The sequence below is a fragment of the Myotis lucifugus genome, unplaced genomic scaffold (assembly GCF_000147115.1).
Source record: "Myotis lucifugus unplaced genomic scaffold, Myoluc2.0 scaffold_171, whole genome shotgun sequence".
NCBI lineage: Eukaryota > Metazoa > Chordata > Mammalia > Chiroptera > Vespertilionidae > Myotis > Myotis lucifugus.
In genome coordinates, this window is record NW_005871219.1 from 548,755 (window position 1) to 555,925 (window position 7,171).

The window sequence follows — 7,171 nt, forward strand, 5'->3', positions numbered from 1 at the left end:
TGGTTGCCATCTGATAGATGACATGTAAGGCAATTTCAAAAACAAGTACAACATATGTCAAATGAAATTCTTAAGGAGGGAATGGAGCTAGTGAACAATCAACATTCAAATTCATAGTAGAGCATTTACTAAATGTAAGGAAAATCAATAAGGCTAATTGTGTTTTAGGAAAACCTAACAGAGATAACCATATCCAGATAAGATTTATGTACGTTACTGAATTTCAAGGATAAAGAAAAGTTTATTAGATTTCTGGTCAATATAGTGTGCCAAACTAATGTAGAAAACCCCACTCCTATGTAAAACACATTTAACTACAAACTTTCAAAAACACATGACAGCTTTTAAAAACAGCAAGGAAAGGCCCTAGAAGCTCAGATGATATATTGTAGAATTGCATACCTGAACCTGTATAATTTTATTAGCCAATATTACCCAATAAATGAAATAAAAAATAAAGTAAAAAGAAAGCAAACAAGTTTGATGGTCTAGAACTTTAGATAATTTATCAAAACATGGGTTTTCAGACTGATAGAACTGTTTCAGTCCTGAGATGAACAAATAAAAACAAATTTATCCACAAAACTGTTAGAGGCACCTCTTACAGACAACCAGATACGTTATCAGACAGACCCTGAGTCCGAAGGGGCTGTCCCCACCTTGATTCTTGTTAATCTCATAGGAACACATTCAAATGAGTGACTATGATTGTGTTGTGTTAAAGCAAAGTTATGAAAGAAGCAAGGCAAACAAATCTACTACAGCTGAGCTGAGACTCAGATGGGATTTTTCTTGTCTGGGAATCTTTTTATCTGACCCTCAAGAGAGTCCAAAACAAGATGAACAAATTCAGTACAAAGGCAGAAAAAGAAAGAAGCAAATATAGCTAGTCTGAAAAAGTGAGTCTGGTGGAGGTTTGAGGGGTTATATACTCTTTTGTCTGTATATTTTAAAATTATTTTGCTAGATACCCTGGTACAGGTTAACTCTGAAGGAGTCTCTTCCTTTTACTTTTTTATGGCTTTCCCAGAATTTATGAGGAGCACCTGGCAATTAAATCCCAAGACTGCTGGCTTCTCTGTTAAACAGTACATTGAGATGAAACTGTACTCTTCCTTCCCCCTCCTCCCTCCTCTTTGCTGTCTTAGTTTGTTTTAGGGTGATTTAAGATATGTATTCATTAGTTGCATTAAGATTCCTCCTTCTCCCCCTCTTCCCTTCCCCCTCTTCTTCTGCATTCCCTAGTGAGAAGAGGTTTTAACCCTTTGTTCTCAAGATAAGGTCCTGCTACAAGTGGTCTGCAAAACGTTTTGGCCTTGTTTAATTTTCTTGTCTCAGTTCCCCTATTTCTCCTGTCTTGGAATTTTTCTGGCTTTTCGCTATATTGTAACAACACTATTTTAATCAATAAAGGGAAATAAAAGGAGAAAAATGTGTCAATTCAGTACAAAGGCAGAAAATGAAAGAAGCAAATAAAGCATAGAAAAATCCTTGTAAAAATAAAACACAAAAGAAGCTCTTTATCTGACCCTCAATTATAAATGATAGCTTTGCTGGGTAGAATAATTTTGGTTGTATGTCCTTGCTATTCATACTTTGAATATTTCTTGTCACTCCCTTCTGGCCTGCAGAGTTTCTGTTGAGAAATCAGCTGACAGTAGTATGGGTCATATCATGTTAGTTACCTTGTAGGTAACTAACTGTTTTTCTCTTGCAGCTTTTAAGATTCGTTGTCTTTAACTCTTGGCATTTTAATTATGCTGTGTCTTGATGTGGGACTCTTTGGGTTCCTCTTGTTTGGAACTCTTGAGGGTCAGATAAAGAGCTTCACAGATAAGAAAAAGCTAAAGGAGTTCATCACCACCAAACCAGTACTAGTATTACATGAAATGTTGAAGGGTATTCTTTAAGAAGAGGAATAAGAAGCAGGAGGAGGAGGAGGAGGAGGAGGAGGAGGGGTAAGGGGAGGGGGAGGGGGAGGGGGGAGAGGGAGGAAGAGGAAATATGAATAATAAAATGGCAATAAATGCATATTTATGAACAATTAAATCTAAACATCAAAATAAATGAACAAGAAATCTAATGAACAAAATAAACTGGTGAAAAAATTCAGAGTCCTGGAAACATGGAACAGACTGATGAGTCTCAGAGGGAAGGGAGGGTGGGTGGAAAGAGATTAACCAAATATCTTACCTATGGGCACAGTAAGTAGGGTGATGAAGACCTGGGGAAGGGCTGGAACCAGGTGGAGGGGGCAATGGAGGGAAAAAGGGAGACATCTGTAATACTCTCAACAATAAAGATAAAAAAATAAAATAAAACAGAAGATGATGGAAATAAGATAAAATGTACCAGAAATCATTGCAAAATAAAAAGATTAAATTCACATATATAAAATAGATACTCAAATTGGAAGAAAAAGACACTATGTAGATTTATTACATTTTTACTAGACACAAATTGTATAATGACCCAGAAAGATAAATACATTTTTGGGAAAAATGTACCAAGAAATATTAGCCAAATAAATGCTTATTGATTAATAAACAAAAGATATATTTAACATTAAGAGGGATGAAAAGAGATACAACATAGATATAAAAAGAATATTTCACCATGAACTATGAAAATTAAACTTTATGTATCATGGCCTCACAATATTTGGAGCATATTTAAATATTTACTAAATATTTAAAGAGCAAAGATGGTCAAAATTCTAGTAATAATATAAATAAGTCCTAGAGATGTTAATATACAGCATGATGAATATAGTTAACAACACTATCATATATTTGAAGGTTGCTAAAAGTGTATGTTTTAGAAATTCTTATTAAAAAGGCAGATGCTAAGGTACTTCAAGTAAACTGTTATACTGAACTTTCTTAAGCAAATTCTTAGAAATTTTCTAAAACTCTGCTGCTGATATAAAGGTCTTCTTGATATTACATTTTATGAGAGTCCATAATATCAAGTTTATATCAGCATATCATTATAAGGCAAGACAAAATTTTGCAAAAAAATATATTTAAAGTAAAAATTGACAGAACTATAAAGAATTTGACTAATCCATAGATATGGCAGGATATTTGCACATGCCTTTTCTTCAGTAACCAATAAATAAGCTGACAAAGAAATTCAAGGTTACAGAAGGTTTGAACAATTAAATTAACAAGCTTGATCTAATAGATATGTATGAGATCTAACACATATAGGCCCTGACCAAATAGAGAACCCACATTCTTTTTAAGTACTCAGAGATTATTGACCTTGATTTCTCAGTATTAAAATGTCTTAGGTTTCAAAAATAAAATGTATACACAAAGTACAGCATGAGACTATACAGTATATTGATAAAAATCTGACATAATGTGTAATAATGTATAGAAACCCAGATAAGTTGGATGGGGGATGATTCTCTGAGAAATGAGGGAGCAGAAAGAGACCATGGATGTGTACAAGGGGACTTAAAATCTGGAATGATTAGTTTCTTAACAATAATTTAAAAGATTTAAAGTAAAATGCTGTTAGCATATTGTTAATTCTGGGTTGTGGTCACATGGGTATTTGTTATACTGTAATTTTTATATGTTTGAGTATATCATGATATTTTTTAAAGAGATTAAAATCTTGTGGAATCATTAATTGGTAGATAAGAACTTGGTTTTGGGATGATATGCCCTACCTTGATATAAGCTTGATATTATGGACTCTGATAAAATGCAATATCAAGAAGACTTTTATGTCAGCAGCAAGAGTTTTTAAAAATTTCTTAGAATTTGACTAAGAAATTGCTGTGTAAGTAGAACAATGTAGGAAAAGTTTATCTAAAGTATCATGGAGACTTCCTTCTCCATCACTAATACTAGACTGATCACTTGAATGGGTTGCAATGAACCTCAAATATCATCGAGTTGTTGCAAGAATTAAAGGCAGTAATGTATGCCAGGTATCTATAATAATAAAAGCATAATATGCTAACTAGACTGGACAGCCAAACAACCTCTGGATGTCATTCCGGATGTCCTTCTGGATGAAGTTGTGGCAGTGGGGACCGAGGTAGAGGTGGTTAGGGGCAATCAGGCAGGCAGGCAGAGGCAGTTAGGGGCAATAAGGCAGGGAGGTAAAGGCAGTTAGGGGTGATCAGGCAGTCAGGTGAGCAGTTAGGGATGATCAGGCAGGCAAACAGAGTGTTTAGGGGTGATCAGGCAGGCAAGCAAGTGGTTAGGGGCGTGGTTAGGGGCGATCAGGCAGGGAGGCAGGCAGGCGAGCGGTTAGGAGCCAGTGGTCCTGGATTGCGAGAGGGTGCAGACCGGGCTGAGGGACCCCTCCCACCTGCGTGCACAAATTTCATGCACTGGGCCTCTAGTATAATATAAATCATCAACAGAATCTATATATATAAAAAGCCAGTGACCAACCAGAACGACCACCAGCCCGGTCAGCAGCCACTCACTCCCTCAGTAGTCCTGCAGGTTCAATCTCCAGAAAATGGGCCAGGCACCGACAGACCAGCACTGCCGGCAGGATCCTTATAGCGCCGCCAGCCTCCTGGAACTCGGTCTCGGGCACCTTGGCATTTCCCCTTCCTAGAAGTTCCGCAAGGAGCTGTGACTGCTCTCCCCTTTTTTCTCCAGGTCTCGCGCTCTGGCCCCCACCTGCCCTGCTCCAAATGAAGTGTGACCACTGCATGCACGAAAGGAATATAGTAAAAAATAACCAAACTGATGACCAAGGGAATGCCACAGTTGACGTCCAGAGTCTGGCTCAGGAGAACGGAGAGAAGGGAGAATTCCATAAGTTGGCTGATGCCAAGATATTTCTGAGTGAGTGACTGGCGTGTGACAGTTGTGTGACCGCAGAGGAAGGAGTCCAAGTTTCTCAGCAGAACGCCAAGGACTTCTTCCATGTTCTGAACCCTAATAAGAAATGTGATACCTCACAGCACAAGGTGCTGGCAGTGTCCGTGTGTCCTCAGTCTCTGCCTTATTTTGCTGCTAAATTCAGCCTCAGTGTCACTGATGCATCCAGAAGGCTCTATGGCTTCCTCAAAAGCCTTGGGGCACACTGTCTTTGACATGAAGATAGCTGCGGACTTTAGCATCCTGGAGAGTCAGAAGGAATTTGTGTGGGTACTGCCAGCACCTTGAGGAAGAGCCCCAGCTATCCATGCTGACCTCCTCCTGCCCTGGCTGGGTCCATATGCGGAGCGCGTGCTGGGTCACCCCATCAGGCCCCACCTCTGGACGGCCAAGTCTCCCCAGCAGATCATGGGCTCTCTGGTGCAGGATTACTTCACCTGATGGCAGAACCTGTCCCCAGACAAGATTTTCCACGTCATTTTGGCCCCGTGTTATGACAAGAAACTGGAGGCCCTTCGAGAAGATGTTCCCACAGCTTTGCATAGTTCCTGGGGTGCTGATTGCGTGTTAACCTCAGGTGACATTGTCCAGATAATGGAGTAAAGTGACCTCGCCATGAACGCCGTCGCCGTGGACACTCTGTTTGAGGACGTGAAGGAGGAGGAGGTGAGGCTCCACGAGGGTGCCAGCTCCGACGGGTACCTGGCGCACATCCTCAGGACACGGCCAAGGAGCTGTTCAACAAGGACGTGGGGGCACTCACCTACCGCACCTTGAGGAACAAAGACCTCCAGGAGGTCACCGTTGAAAAGGACGGAGAGGTTCTGCTACGCTTTGTGGCTGCTTATGGCTTTCGGAACATCCAGAAGTGGTCCTGAAGCTGGAGAGGAGCAAGTTCCCCTGCCACTTCGTGGAGGTCCTGGCCTGCGCCGGGCACGCCTAAGCGGCAGGGGCCAGGCCTGGGCAGAAGACGGGTGTGTGGACAGGGACAGGGCGCTGCTGTGGCAGATGGAAGGCATCTAAGTCGCCATCCTGGTGTGGCCCCCGGAGACCAGCGCCCACATGCAGAAGCTGTACCAGGAGTGGCTGGGAGGCGGGGGGGGGGGGACTCCCCCTAAGCCCAGGTGGCCCTGCACACCACCTAGCAGGGCCAGGGCAGCCTGCCAGCAGCCGGGGCATCAAGTGGTAAAGTTCCAGCAGATGCCGGGCCTGCAGGCCGCCTGAGGAGGGGTGTCAGACGCGTGAAGGAAAGGCTTAGCGTCTTTGTCATCCCTTTGGTTTTCAGAATTCCCTGCTCCCCATCTGCTCCCTCCCTCCCTCTCAGGGACGCTGTTGTTGTCACATGGGTGGAACTGGAATATTGTATCTTGAGAAGATTGCCCCAATGTACGTAACCTTTTATCTGACGATGAAAAAATCCCAAAGAACAAGAATGGAGACAGACTACTGTCCTTTAGGCTTAAAAAAACCACAGAAGTGTCCTGTGAAGAGCTGAGACTTGGTTCTGCCCACGCATCTCAGAGAGATTGGATGAGGAAATGGCCCGGTTTGGCCCTGACTTCACCCACTTATGTTACTCCTGAAGGTGTCTTTGCCACAATGTGAATAAGCTGCCACCTTTTGGAATAGGGGCTCATAGGAAAGTCTGCATTCCCAACTTTTCTTGAAACGGATCTATGTTCTGCAGCTGTGGCCACCGTCCTGAGACCAGGTCCTGTTGGACAGGTCTTGTTGCTGGTAATCAGGGGGCACTGGAGTGGAGCACCCCCCCCCATGCCCTTTTACATTCAGGGATTGAACTGAACTCACTTTGGGGGAGGCCTGGCAAGGGCGACAGGTGTCACAGATGGAAGGATGGAGAATGGAGAGGCGGACACCCTGCTCAGTCCCTGCCTGGGTGGGTCAGGCAGATGAAGGCCGGCCAGCCCGCCCCACAATTGGGTGAGATAGAGTCCTCTGTGTCCACCTCTTACCCCGTGGGCCCGGCCACTCCCCTCAGGTCCGGGCAGCCCTCTGCGTTCCTCCACAGTGCACTCTGCCCTCACATGCTGCTCGCCCTAAATGAGAAGGAAGAGAGCAGTTGGCCCACAGACAACTACACAGAAAGATAGAAGCCACCACAGAGCCCAGCACCCATGCACGTTAGGGCCGTCCTGTGAAGTGAGGCCTGTGGCCGGCCTGGTGCTGGTTTCTAGAGCACTTAGATTCTGTTACCATGTGGGTGACATTCTTCTTGAACCCCTCAGCCTGTTAGATTTCCTTCATGTGTTATTGTTCCTGTGCACCCATCTGGGTTGATAACTGGGACATTG

At 43.2% G+C, this 7,171-nt stretch overlaps 1 pseudogene; it reads left to right on the plus strand.

Annotated features, from left to right (window-relative positions):
* Positions 1-4,669: 4,669 nt before the first annotated feature.
* On the plus strand, positions 4,670-6,004 carry LOC102423203 (annotated as a pseudogene).
* The last annotated feature ends 1,167 nt before the right edge of the window (positions 6,005-7,171 follow it).